This window comes from Sylvia atricapilla, chromosome 14 (genome assembly GCF_009819655.1).
Source record: "Sylvia atricapilla isolate bSylAtr1 chromosome 14, bSylAtr1.pri, whole genome shotgun sequence".
Taxonomy (NCBI): domain Eukaryota; kingdom Metazoa; phylum Chordata; class Aves; order Passeriformes; family Sylviidae; genus Sylvia; species Sylvia atricapilla.
The window spans coordinates 3,786,301-3,799,196 of NC_089153.1; the positions used below are offsets into that span (position 1 = coordinate 3,786,301).

Genomic DNA, 12,896 nt, shown 5'->3' on the forward strand with positions numbered 1-12,896 from the left:
TCTGACAAGCCCTTGGTTTGATATATGACTTTGTCAACACTTTTTCTCCTTAAGTCATTGTGTCTATATCAGTTTACACTGGAACCAAATTCAGGTATAATAAGTTCATACAATCTGTAAAGCTTCCCAAATAACACAATCGATTTCATAAATAGTTTTACTTATAGGATACGTTTTGTAATGTTCCTTTCTAAGATTTTAGGTAAGCTGGAATTCAAAGTTAGCAGCATTCTTTCATGCAACTAGAGTCCAAAAATACAGATGAAAAACAAATTTTAAAATTCTTCAGCTACAAAGCTGCTTCTAGACCAATATTTTAAAAATTGACTCCTAATCTGGTGAAAAAAGTCAGTTTCTAATCGTCTTTTTCAAAAACTGTTAAATTAAGAACAACATCCCCCAGATCACTACTGGCTCTTGTGACTGTATTCCTTCCATTGCTCTGTCTTGAAAAATCTGACAATCCAAAACACCTCCTACGGATTGTGTTTTATTAATTTAATCATCTCACCAGTGAAAGAAAATAAATATAACCAGCATAACACAATTCAAAGCTGTGTTTTTTTAAGTAGAATAAATCTCTATTTGATTGTACGAGAAATATTTGGTATAAGAATAAAAATACATCTCAACATTCAAACATGTCCACAAGTAAAGGATGACTGAATATTAATTGTAATGAACTACATGAAAATAGTGGCTTTGCAAATGTTGGGCCAAGAAGATTTCAGGATAGACCATTGAAACCACAAACTCTTCCCTATTTTGTAATTGCATTAGAGAGTTATTACAGAAACTGGAATGAAAAGTACTTTTGGTTTTTCAGAATTAATCTGCTCTTTGACCCCTTCCTCAACAATATTTTTAAGACAAGAAAGGCAGCTCAAAACAGAAATTGCAGTTCCTCCTTCACTTACAGTTTCTTATCCTGTTTCCCTGAGAACAACTGAGATAACAGAGCAGTGACTTGAAGTAATTTCAAATCTTTTGTTACTGTTCTAACACATCTTTGTTTAAAATGAGCAACCACATGAAAAACTTCATGCCCAGTCTCCTGACTTTTTAAATTAATTACATCAGTCTTTCCAGCTCTAGTGGGCTTAATTGGGAAATGTGTGTTGAAAAAAACCCTCTCAGAACCAATAACCTACTTTTTTTTTTTTCCATTCCACATGTTTAGCTTAAAATAAAAATAGTCTAACTGCAGAAAACCATGCCATCATTGTAAAGTTCAAACTTAATAAAAAGAGAAGATGAAGAAAGAAGAAGCAGCAGCAGCTTTAGCAGTATTAACAGAAGACAATACATGAAAATGGGTGCTACTTAGTCTGTCAAACTCCAAGTCTTTTCTTCAGCTTCTCTAAATCTTTGGCATGCACAGGATGGTTGAAATTCAAAATCAGGTCACAAAGCAGTAGCTGGCTTTCCACTGGAAGACAAAAGGCAGTGTATCAGCATGGTATTTATTGAATGGCAGTGAATGATAATCTACAGACAGCATTGATTTTGTTTCACCTATCAATTCACTCAGAAAGTTGAGGGTTGCCTAGTTCCCTTGCTTCAAGACAGTTAAATTCAGTTGGTGTTTGCATGTTAGCAATACTTGCATTAGAAGACTCTCAGTGTTCCTAGAAAGGAGTGACTGATCACCTAGCAGCTGTTTCTCATGGTTAGCTAACACCATTCTATTGCTCTCTAACTACTGTTCCATTAATTTTTCAAAGCACAAGAGCAAAGCTGTTACTTTATACATTAAAACCCAGTTGTCTGGCACAGAAAACGAGGCCATTCACAACTGCACACTCTTAGAAGAATGTCTTACATAGTTTTGTGTTTAACTGGATGGTGCAGTCAGAATTACCATTCATTTCTTCAACTCATTGGACATTGTGTCAACGTTTTTAATCGCAGCCTCAAGGTTAAAGTGTCCTTCAGAATTTTTCATCACCTGTATGAAATATGAATAAACTTATTGACACAGGTAATCATAATACTCATGAAGTCTCTTTTTATTAAATAATATTTTACTAAAACTTCCTCCAGTTTATAATTATCCACTTCAACATGACTAATTACAACTGTGGAAGGCAAATACTAAACACTCAGGGTTGGAGTTTTTTTCCTGCCACTTTTTTTATAGAAACAACCGCAGTGAAATTAATCATGTCTGTGGATTCCTCTCCTCCTCATTTTCATGTTTGTTTCCCACCAACTTTTCCTACAGAATCGAAAAATTAATGGAGGATAATCATTCAGCCACAAGATGGGGCTACAGTGACATTAACGGGAGGAACACACCTGGTCACTATTTACACGGAGTGTTAATGAGCCTGCCAAAACATGCCCAGAAACATTTGCAATTAGTTTATAATCAATATCTTCTTGTCTACTTTAGAAATCATATTCCCTGAGTTTAACATTTAACTAAAACCCAATCAAAATCTAGACACAATTAGGACTATTGACTATTTGAAATGAAGTATAATTTGAAATTTCAAATGTGTACTACATCTTCTTTAGGAATTTTTTCCTTATGAAAAATTTCAAAGAGAAGTGCACATAGCAAATTTCTGGCCTAGTTATCTGCTCTCTACTTATCATTCAGAAGTTCTAAAAATAAAATCTGGAAAAACTCTGGTGATTCATAAATAATGTTCCTTATGTAGAAAATTACACATTAGGAAGCATAATAAAAAATTAACATACATTTAACATAAATTCTTTGTCTGAGTCTCTTTTCCTCTCAGTCAGTGGCTTTATGACGAGTTCATCAGTCATGGCTGAGGCTTCTAAAAAGACACCCCCCAAATTTAAGGATTAGTAAGTATAAAATAATGTTATATCTCACATAAAATATATAAAATTTAAAATATAATGACTAGACATTATTTTCACTAGTATTATTTGAAAGTAGAGTCTAAGAGGTCAAACAGTTAATTCTTCTTGGAGAAAATCAAAAGCTTGGATTTTATTTATTTTACTTTCTTTTAGGGACAGTGTTTCAGAATTTTTTTAGGAGTTCAGGGTGGAGTTACTAAGAGTGAATAAGTGTATGTGTAATGGTGATGAAGAATTCCTTAAACATATTCCTGGTATGTTTTAATTGAAAACTTTTTGAGAGATCTAAAAAGGCATTGCAATTGGTTTCTAACATCAATTTATGGAAGGAAAATCTAAAGCACACCAAAAAAGTGTTGACTGTCTATGGTGGTGCATCTTCCCCCAGGCACACTATGGTCTGAGGTTCTTTAAGAGACTTTAAAACACTCTTTTGGCACTGTCTGCTGGTCAGTAACAGAGTTGAGATTAAATACCAGATCCCTGGGCTTGTTCTTCCCCCATTCTTCTGCTCGTCTCTCCTTACGTGTCAGGTAACTTTGTGCAAGCTGAAGTGTGTAACAGTCACTGCAAGCTGTTTCAACACCAAAAAGAGGGAGAAAAAGGGGAGAAGCGTTATTTCACCCTGGGGTGTGCTTTCAGAAGGGGTGCAGTGACATGAGGCAGAGGTGCTCAGCTCTGGGGCGACAGTCCGCATGTCCCCCTTGAGTGCCCTCCAAAAGGCTCCATTGGAGGGGCCCCTTTGGGCTCCTGTGGTCACTGCTCTGTGCAGGGTGAAGCATCCTCTAAAACATCTCCAAACGAGCTGAATATTGTTTATGCTGGAAGGAGCCCTAGAGGTAATCTGGTTCGCCCCCACCCTGCCATGGGGCAGGACCACTATTCCACGTCCCAGGTTGCTCCAAGCCCGGTCCAAGGTGGCCTGGAGCAGGTGCTGCAGAGCTGTGCAGCAGCAGAGCACAGCGAGGACACTGCTGCTAACACAGGCAGGGGGGGCTGGGCCCTGCAGTAGCCCCCGCAGCAGGAGGATGTGCAGACCCCCATGGCAGCCCCAGGGCTTCTCTGAGCAAGGAAGCCCTGGGTGTGTCGCTCTTCCACATATGAGACGTCAGTGGGGTGCAAGAATCTGGGGAGTCCCAGTTTTGGGAGTGGGTGGTAAAAAGTACCTGCAAATGCTGGAAGAGCTGAAGAAGGCATGAAGAGAGAGGACTGAGGTGTCAGAGGGGGTGGTGAAGGGCAAATGAATTTCCTGCTGGCCTTGAGGCCCTGCCTGTGGAGAGCTTATTGCATGTGCAGCAACTAATTTATAAACAGTCAGTTCCTTTTTGTCATCAATTCAGATTCCTAGGGAGTAAAGTAAGTTATACTATTTGAGCAAAGCTTAATAATGAACATGAATTTAAGGAAGCCAAGAGAGGCACTTTGCTGGACAGATTTATCCATTTAGACCATGCTCAGTGTTAATTTAGCAATGACCACTGCCTTCGGAAGCACATACCTGACTTGAGATGGAATCAACAGAACCTGCTAATGACCTGGGTTTAGGAACTGCTCATTTTTCCCCAGTCTGTGCTGTAGTACTTAAAGCCAGGACACCAAGCAGGGAATGACTATCAGCACTTTTCTTTAATTTACTGGAACCACTTTTCCTGCTGCTCAGCATTCATCTGTATTTTGAACTTGCTGTTTGGCACCAGTGGAGAAGGAATAACCAGCACCTCAGAGGAGAGTGGAATTACTTGGATGTGCAGTAGAGAACAGATGGAGAGGGTGTGCTTGGGATGTGCTTTCGTGATATTTCTTTAAAACAAAGCATTCTAAATGTATTGGTTTGTGACTGAATTGCAACTCAGAACAGCATTTTCTGATGGCACAATTAAACTGTGATTCAAAGAGAAAATGTGATATGCGCTTGCATTTTGAGGCTTTCTGGAGGTGAGAAATGCAGAGCAGGAACCCTTCCCCACATGCACTAATTCCTGTACTACAGCCTTTTGGTTTACAACCTCTTGCCAGCACCCCAGTGCAAACAAGTTAACTGTGCTCTTTCTGTGGCCTCTAAGGAAAAATTCCAGCTGAAGCTGTGATTTGCTGGTAGAATACAAAGTAGCTGTGTACAAAAGAACATACAAGGTGGTTTTATATATCCTCTAAATACAAAAGAGTATACAAGAGTTATTACAAATATAGATACAAAAAACCAAAATAGCATCCTAGCAAGGTCCTGAAAATATTGTGTGAGTAGAAGGAGCAGTTATTTGCTTCACTAACCTGTAAAGCAGAATGCTTCAAGTGATAAACCCGCTTCTGTCAGTTTTCTTTCTACATTTGATGTTTTTTCCACATCCTATAAATAATCATTCACGTTTTACTAAAGTCCATAGACTACATAGAGGGAAAACCAGGATATTGTAATGACCAGAAAATTTAGATTCAAAATATGTACAATCAACTGAGTTGCCAGAACCAATTGGACAAGCCAAATAGAGTGGTTCTTAAAAGCAGGGCCTTTCTAAAAATAACCTTCAATAATGTGAGATATAACCAGCAAGATGACCACAGGGCAGGAGATTGACTGTACATGACATTTTTTAAAATAAAGAGAGCAAGAGGTACTTAATTTCTACACTCAAACTTACTTGGAACAGAAACATTTTCTGGATTTTCTTTATAAGGCAATATTTCAAACTGAAACATTGAAATTACAGGTTTAAATTATTAAGCTATACCTCTACGAGGAGCATTCTCGTAGGTGTTGCTGGCAGTTTCACATCAGCATTTCAGTTTATGAGCTGCAGTTTGCTCTTTGCCTGAAGTAAACGCACAGGTTTATGTGCAGAGACACCCAGAGCTGAAGCTCTTTAATCATGGGCTGGTCTGGCCATGTGCGGCACTTTACACACAAAACCCCTCAGTCCCCAGGAGCCTTCAGAGAACACATTTGGTTGTGGCAGGTGAAGCTGTTCAGACACTTTTATGAATCCCTGATAAAGACAGAATTACTGCCAAACCAGTTCTCTAAGGAGGGAAAAATCAGGAAGACTAGAAATATATTTCAGGATGCAGAATTAGGGTATGATGAGAATGAACAAACTGCAGGCAGCTAAACATGCAGATCACTCTACAGCACTGCCTTCCTCACCTCTGCAGTAAAATTATAAAAAGGTATAACTTCAGAACAAATAAATAAGTTAAATATATAACCACTGGACAGAAGAGTTTGAAAACAAAGGATATACAAAATTATTTCCTGTGTAGTAAGAGATGAAGTAGAAAGAGAGAAATCACAATCTGTATTGTATCTTATGGTTACAAAGATATTTTAAAGAAATTGTTCTACTGAGAAGTAGAAAAAATGTATTTCATCAAAACAATATTTTAGTGAGCAGCTTAATAACATTTAGAGAGTCTGCCTTTTAAGGAAGTCATATTTATGCCACTGCAGTAATAGATGGACATAAGGAAAACACAGAATCACCAAAGTTGAAAGAGATCTTCAGGTTCATCTAATCCTTTCATCTACCACCATAATCACGCTTAAACTATATTTCCAAGTGCCTTATAAAGTTTTACTGAAAACATTACCATTTGCTGTTACTGTGAAGGTTTTAGCTTTCATAAAAAATCCCTAGTGGGTCTAATAGGAGAGTTGAAAGTTTCAATGCATGTATTAAACTTCATATGAAAAGTCTTTGACAAAGGAGAAACTGGTTCTTACCATAACCTGAGGATAAAAATTTTGATCCAGATTGCAAGGAAAGTCAAATAGAAACCAACCAACACACACAAAATATCATGCAACCTTGACAAATTACAGTAATTTCTGATTAAATAATGTATTTTCATAAACTCTGGAGCACATGTCAAATTTTTAAGGGATGAAAACTGATGCTGAGACCAAGAAAAGCCTGACCAGATCATGGTACAGAGACAATAAAGCAAAGCCAGCTTTGTCTGTAAAAGTTACAGTCCAAGTAGCTGAGGCAGAGAGTGGTAGGTGGAAAAGAGTGCTAAGCAAATGGCCTTGTCTTAAAATATGCTCATGAAATAGGAAGAGTAAACTCTGAGTTAAAAATATATGTTTGTGGCGTAGTAAAATAGATCACATCTGTTACAGTTAATAGGTGAAGTACAATGTTATAGTATAATAGGTGAAACCTCTTTGCTTGAGTTTTCAGCCAGAAAGCTTCAAGAAATTCTGTAGCACACAATGTTACAATATGAACACATGATAACAATTTTCTGAGACTATTTTAATAATACCTGATTCAGAAAATATAAAACCACTAGTGTTGCACCTACGGAATGAAAACCATTGCAGCCTTTCACAGAAGAAATGTCATTATTTTTAAACAATAAATAACATAAGCTTATGCTTTGTAGCTAGTCTGGAAAGCATCCACTTGGTGATCTGGAAAATTTTTTGTGTGTAGTAACATGTATATAAAATATGTGTAATAGGTTTCTGAACTATAGCTTTAAAGTGGTTCTCAAATGTAGTATTTAAAGTAATTATATGGCCTGTTAAAGACTAGAATATTCAATAACTGAAGCCAAGTGCAGTTCTAATGCTAGTACAGATGGAATTGTGAACGGAAGCTGCTTAGTTGGTATAAATATCTTTTATGCAAAATAGTGGTATATTTCCTGCACTCATACATATATAAATAACACTGTGCTGTTCAATTTTTTAGTAAAGTCAGGTGTGGAGTTTCTTAAAAGAGAAACAGTAAATATCACTTGGGTTCTGGTGGGATAATTAATCATAAATGTTATTTTTAGTGGAACTTGGGGACATTCACAAATATTTTTGTTTTCTTCATAGTCCAAATATCATGGAAAGGGAGAATGCTGGTGAAAGCTTGGCTTGCAAGGTCTGAGCCACTGGAATTTGGAAGCACAACTGATCTTGCAGTGTTTTTTTTTTAAAGTGAAATTCAGATACACTGATGAGTTGAGAGGAAGATATTCAAGAAGCATTTAGAAATTCCTAATGCTTTCTGGATTTCACAAGTGAAGTGATTTCTGATGCTATCAAATATTTTCCCAGTTCATCATACAACCATTGAAATGACACAAGGCTTGACAGCAATTGTGAACCTTTACTTGTTCACAGCTGTCTAGAGCCATAGAACTGTGTCTGCTTCTAGTTTTCAGGGACACTCACATCTGCTTCTCTACAACCTTTCACACCAGATGTAATTTAAAATTAGATTTAAGATTTAATAATTAATTAATTATTAAATTAGTAATCTTAATAATTTAAGATTTTGTTCATCCACCAGGGAAAATAAGTTTATAAAGCAAGAATTGTGAAATTGTCTCCAGATCCTAAGAAACCAGTGAATCCAGTTTGTCTTTTGGAAAGCACTGAGCCCTTTTGACTGAAATGTCATTGCTTAACAGCTCTGGTTTTACAGATATTTCTCCACTGCTCTTTTATCTTTCTAGATTTTATAGCAGTAACCACATAGTGCCTGAAATACTGCAGAGAGAATTAAGGAAGTGTGCTAATACCAGTAAGTCAAGTTTATCATTTGCTACATTGCAAATTAGCCCATTCTTCATTTAAATGATCTCAATACCACAAACTGTAATGGTTAGAGACATGATGTAGCTATTACAGCTTCTATTAGCTGATTCTGTTGTAATTATCCACATTATTTTTCACTTGCCAGCTTGCATATATTCTACATGAAATGTCCTATACACATTAGAGGTACAGAAATGAGAACTGAACAAAAGAATTTAATTCTGCTCAGAGACATATGTATTATCATTTTGAATTACAGGCTTGATTACTTTTGTTGCTTTATCAGAAGACTTCTTTTTGATTAACTCATGACATGGCCAGGAGGAGGCAGAACAAAACATCCTGAGCCAATCCTGTTTCGGCTGTTTGAATGGGCATTTCCCTGTAACTAAGGCTTTTTTTCTTTTTTTTTTTTTGGCAAATTCTTAATTTCATAAATAAAGACTTCACTCTTGCAACACTGTTCATACTGTGTAAATACAACTGTGTCACGAATTCCACTTAACACACTCTCAGTGTTACAGTCTGAAAGATGGAAAGGTGGAACTGGAGAGCAACAAGAGAGAAGCCGCTAGATGCCCTCGTTCTCACAATCAAAGCCTGTTAGGCAAGGGAAGCAGAAAGCAGAACAAGCTTGCCTGAAAAGACTGGTAATTCAGCCTAAATGTGAGAATTACAAGTATCTAAGAGATGTCAGATAATTAATGCCACTGCCTTAAAAGCTCATTGTGTTAGTTCCCAGTCAGGGCTCCTGTGATCCCGAGGGAAGGCTGTAGCAGAGGGAAGGAATGCAAACACACACAGGTTGCTCACATTCTGTACTGTCACTGATTATCCCTCCCAGTGGCACCCACAGCAGGGAATTCTGGCATATTCAAACAACCCAAAAGGAAGCTTTTCCTTTCTGCTGATGACAGTGACAGCTGAGAGAGCTGGACCTCCTCTTACTGAAGCTCACTGGTCTTCAACTCTGGCCTGTGAATTTATCCTGTGGAAAACCTCATGTTTGCATGTCCTGGCTGTGTCTGCACAAAACCCCCCAGGTGTGTACCTCACTGAGCTGCCATGCTGCACATGCAGACATGGAAAAGTTGCATTATGTTCTGAATCAGAAAAGTAAACTGAAATATTGGAGTATGTTCAGATTCTTTTAGCAGAAGGGAGAATGTGTGAAATCAGTTATTCCAACTGGAATTTAAGTTTTCCAACTAGGGCCAAGATTGCTCTGAAATAGCTGTGACAGAAGTTAATCAGTTATTAGCTGTGATCATTTTGTGGCAGCTACTTAGCCTCAAAGACTAAGAGCTGTCACTGTCCCTGGAGGGATTTAACAGACATAGAGATGTGGCACTTGGGGACACAGTTTAGTGGTGGCCTCGGCAGTGCTGGGGGAACGATTTGACTTGATGATCTCAGGAATTTTTTTTTCCTTAACAATTCTATGATTCTGTGTTTACAAAATTGGGAATCAAGCCCTTCTCCCCGTTGCTTCACCAAACTTGGTTAATAGCTAAGAAAGTCAGTAAAAATTAATGCCAAAACTATGGTTCTTTTCAGGGTCTGTCCTATTCAGACAAATCTTACATATAAATCATTGCTTCCATTTTTTATCTAATAAAAGTAATTTAAAATGTGCAATGAAATTGTATGAGAAAACGTAACCCAAAACTCCTCAAAAAGACAAAAAAGAGAACTTGGAAGACAGTTCCAGGAACAGGTCTGACAGTTGATAATTTCTCTTGTAAATTCTAAATGGGTGAAATCTCTTACTACATTACTAGGTTTCTTTGGAACCACAGAGGAATAATTTTATGACAAATTAGGCACATTTAAATGCAGCAAAATGTCTATAGTTGTACATAATCCCCATTTCTGTGCGTTCTGATATATTAACAGTGACATTTAACTAGAGAAATATTTCACAACCCTATTTTATTGTGCTCATTTTTCAACAGGATTGGAACCCAGATAAATCATGGAAAGGGTCTGGGTGATTTGGTTATCAGATTGATGCTGCAGACACACTGGAACAGCAGCACAGCACAAAGAAATGAGAGGTGCTTCCAGTTTCCACAAATAACACAGGAGCTGGATTTAGTGGTAAATGAAGGAAGTCAGTCCTAACATTTTCAAACTGCCTGGACAAGAAATAGCACCACGTGAAAATTTAATGAAGTGGAATGTGGCAGTCAAGAGTTAATACCAGCTGAGAGTATACTTACCTTACAAATCCAGGCACCTTTTCAGTGCCCTCACCTCCCTGTTTCCCTGCACACAATGGACCTGTGATCCCTCCAGCATGGTAAAAAACAGATTCCAGACATCACCAGGTACAAGGTAAGGCACGTTTGCCATGCCAGCTGCCTCTCTGCTTTCTGTGCCTGTGTCAGCTCTGTGCTGACACCAGTAAACTCACAAAATGTCTTTTCTGCTGGAGGCACTACACACCTGACATCAATAAGAGGTTCAATAAAAGCTTTTTCTTCAGTTTCAAACGCAGAGCTAATTAATACTTCCACACTTAATCTTCTACCATCATCACAGATAGTCTACAATGCAGACTGTCTGGATCCTGTGCAGAATTACATATCATATAAGAGCTTGCAATCCAAATATCCTATTCCAGCCCAGCAGCAGACAAGACAATTTCCTGGACTTTTATAAACTTACAGTGAGAGGTTTTCTCCCTTGACATCCCAGCTATACCTTCTGGAAATGTGGCAAAATATTCAAATAAAAGGCTGCTCCTCAAAATTAGTTTACTCAGTTCCAACCCTGAGCAGCAGCAAGAATGAACTCCCTGACAGGGTCAGTCAGCTTTGCTGAGAGCACATCCCAAAACAGTGGATGTGGAGATGTGCACCCCAAACATTTGCAGATCCAGGCACTCTGATGTGGCTGCAAGGACTGAAATTACCTGACCAAAGTTATCCTTTTTTCTGCTTGGCTCCCACTGAGGGTGCAGAAATATCCTTGCAGCAAAGAGCTGTGGGTTCAGCCAGAGACATGTTTACAAAGCATTGGATTAGGCTCTGTACACACTAAGAAAATAAAAATGGCCCACTGAAAGTGGAGCTTTACAAGCTAATTTAATAGGTTGTTTTTGTTCCTACCTTCCTCAAGAACCCGAGAAATTTGATATAGAACAGTTGGTTTAACTTTGGAGAATTCATGCACATTCACAGATAACATTACTTGACAGGTATTACACCAATTTCCTAATCCATTCACATTATTCCTCTGCACAGTCCTCAGAAGAAACGAAAAAAAGCAGGATTATTTCTTAAGGCTTAATACTGCTTAATATCTCTTTTGACATGTCTGGGACATGTAAATCACTATGAATTTCTTTCCAAAATTAAATGAGATATACTAGAATTAAGTAAAGTGGAAATGGTAAAAATGTTCTGACATCAATTGCCAATTTATGCAGAATAGTGCAGGTTTTTTTGTTGCTGACAATTGTAAGAGATAGCTCTAAATAAGAAACCTATGAAATTGAAAACTTCTTTACATGTGTAAATATTCACCTTTTCTGAGTGCATTGTCTCAATATTTTATTCACACAACCCCTCCTGTGATTTTTATTTGAATGAATATTCCTCAAAGATATTTACTTTGAATTTATACTCTTGCAATGGAGATGATAGGACACATGAGCAGCTACAAAATAAACTGTTCACTGCTGGTCAGGATCCTTCATGGTTTAATGAAAGTGCAGGTTTCTGTTACAGAACTGCAGAGGTTACTGTGCCTCAGAAAGAGGCCTAGAGGGATCCTAAGGAGGATCTGACCTAAATCCATGAAAGCAAAAAATGTTATTCAATCAGAAGTACAAAATGTTTCTTAGTGAAGATTTGAATACATCCAAAAGTTTCGCCTTGAAGGGTTCAAGTCCAGCGCTATTTCAGCAACTGAGCAGTAAAAATCTGTGTGTGGCTCTAATATCTAAGGAAGAAAGTAGAGAGAATAAGATCACAATAAAAAGGGCTCTGCTTTGATAACGACTTTGGTGTGGTATGTATCCCCTAGTAATTTACACAAGTGATTTTTACACCTTAGCATCAGATATAACTTGGGGTCTTTGGTATCTTGGTAGATATCAACAACGGATTACTGAACTTCAGGATCATTTTGGTGTTGCTGCTCTGTTCTCATCCTTAGGATTTAAGGGAAGCAGTGGGGCTCCACTGAAAGTCATGAGAGCATTTATTTTCTGGAAAAATGATGACATTTTACTGCCCAAGCTTTTTATGACACCTAGGTTATATTGCTTCTGTGCCTGTTTTTTATAGCTTTCTCCTCTAGCAAGAACTTGCGGTGTAAATGTGTAAGAAATGTTTATAAAGAATCACAAAGAGAGGAATCTGGAGGTGTAAAATCCTACTCTGACTTCCTTTGATCTTCATTTCTCATCAGGGGAATGTGCATTGTGTATATGTAACAAATCCTAGCCTCTCTGGCAAATTTTGGTGAGGCAAAAATTCATCAGCTCTCTGATATTCAGCTACTCATTGGGTTTACT

At 37.7% G+C, this 12,896-nt stretch overlaps 1 long non-coding RNA gene across 1 annotated transcript; it reads right to left on the bottom strand.

Annotated features, from left to right (window-relative positions):
- Positions 1 to 1,848: 1,848 nt before the first annotated feature.
- LOC136367283 (uncharacterized) lies at positions 1,849 to 3,347 on the bottom strand. Its single transcript, XR_010744666.1, has 3 exons — positions 3,315 to 3,347; positions 2,707 to 2,789; positions 1,849 to 1,948 (listed from the first exon to the last, which is right to left on the bottom strand). It is a non-coding gene; the product is annotated as an uncharacterized lncRNA (long non-coding RNA).
- Positions 3,348 to 12,896: the final 9,549 nt, after the last annotated feature.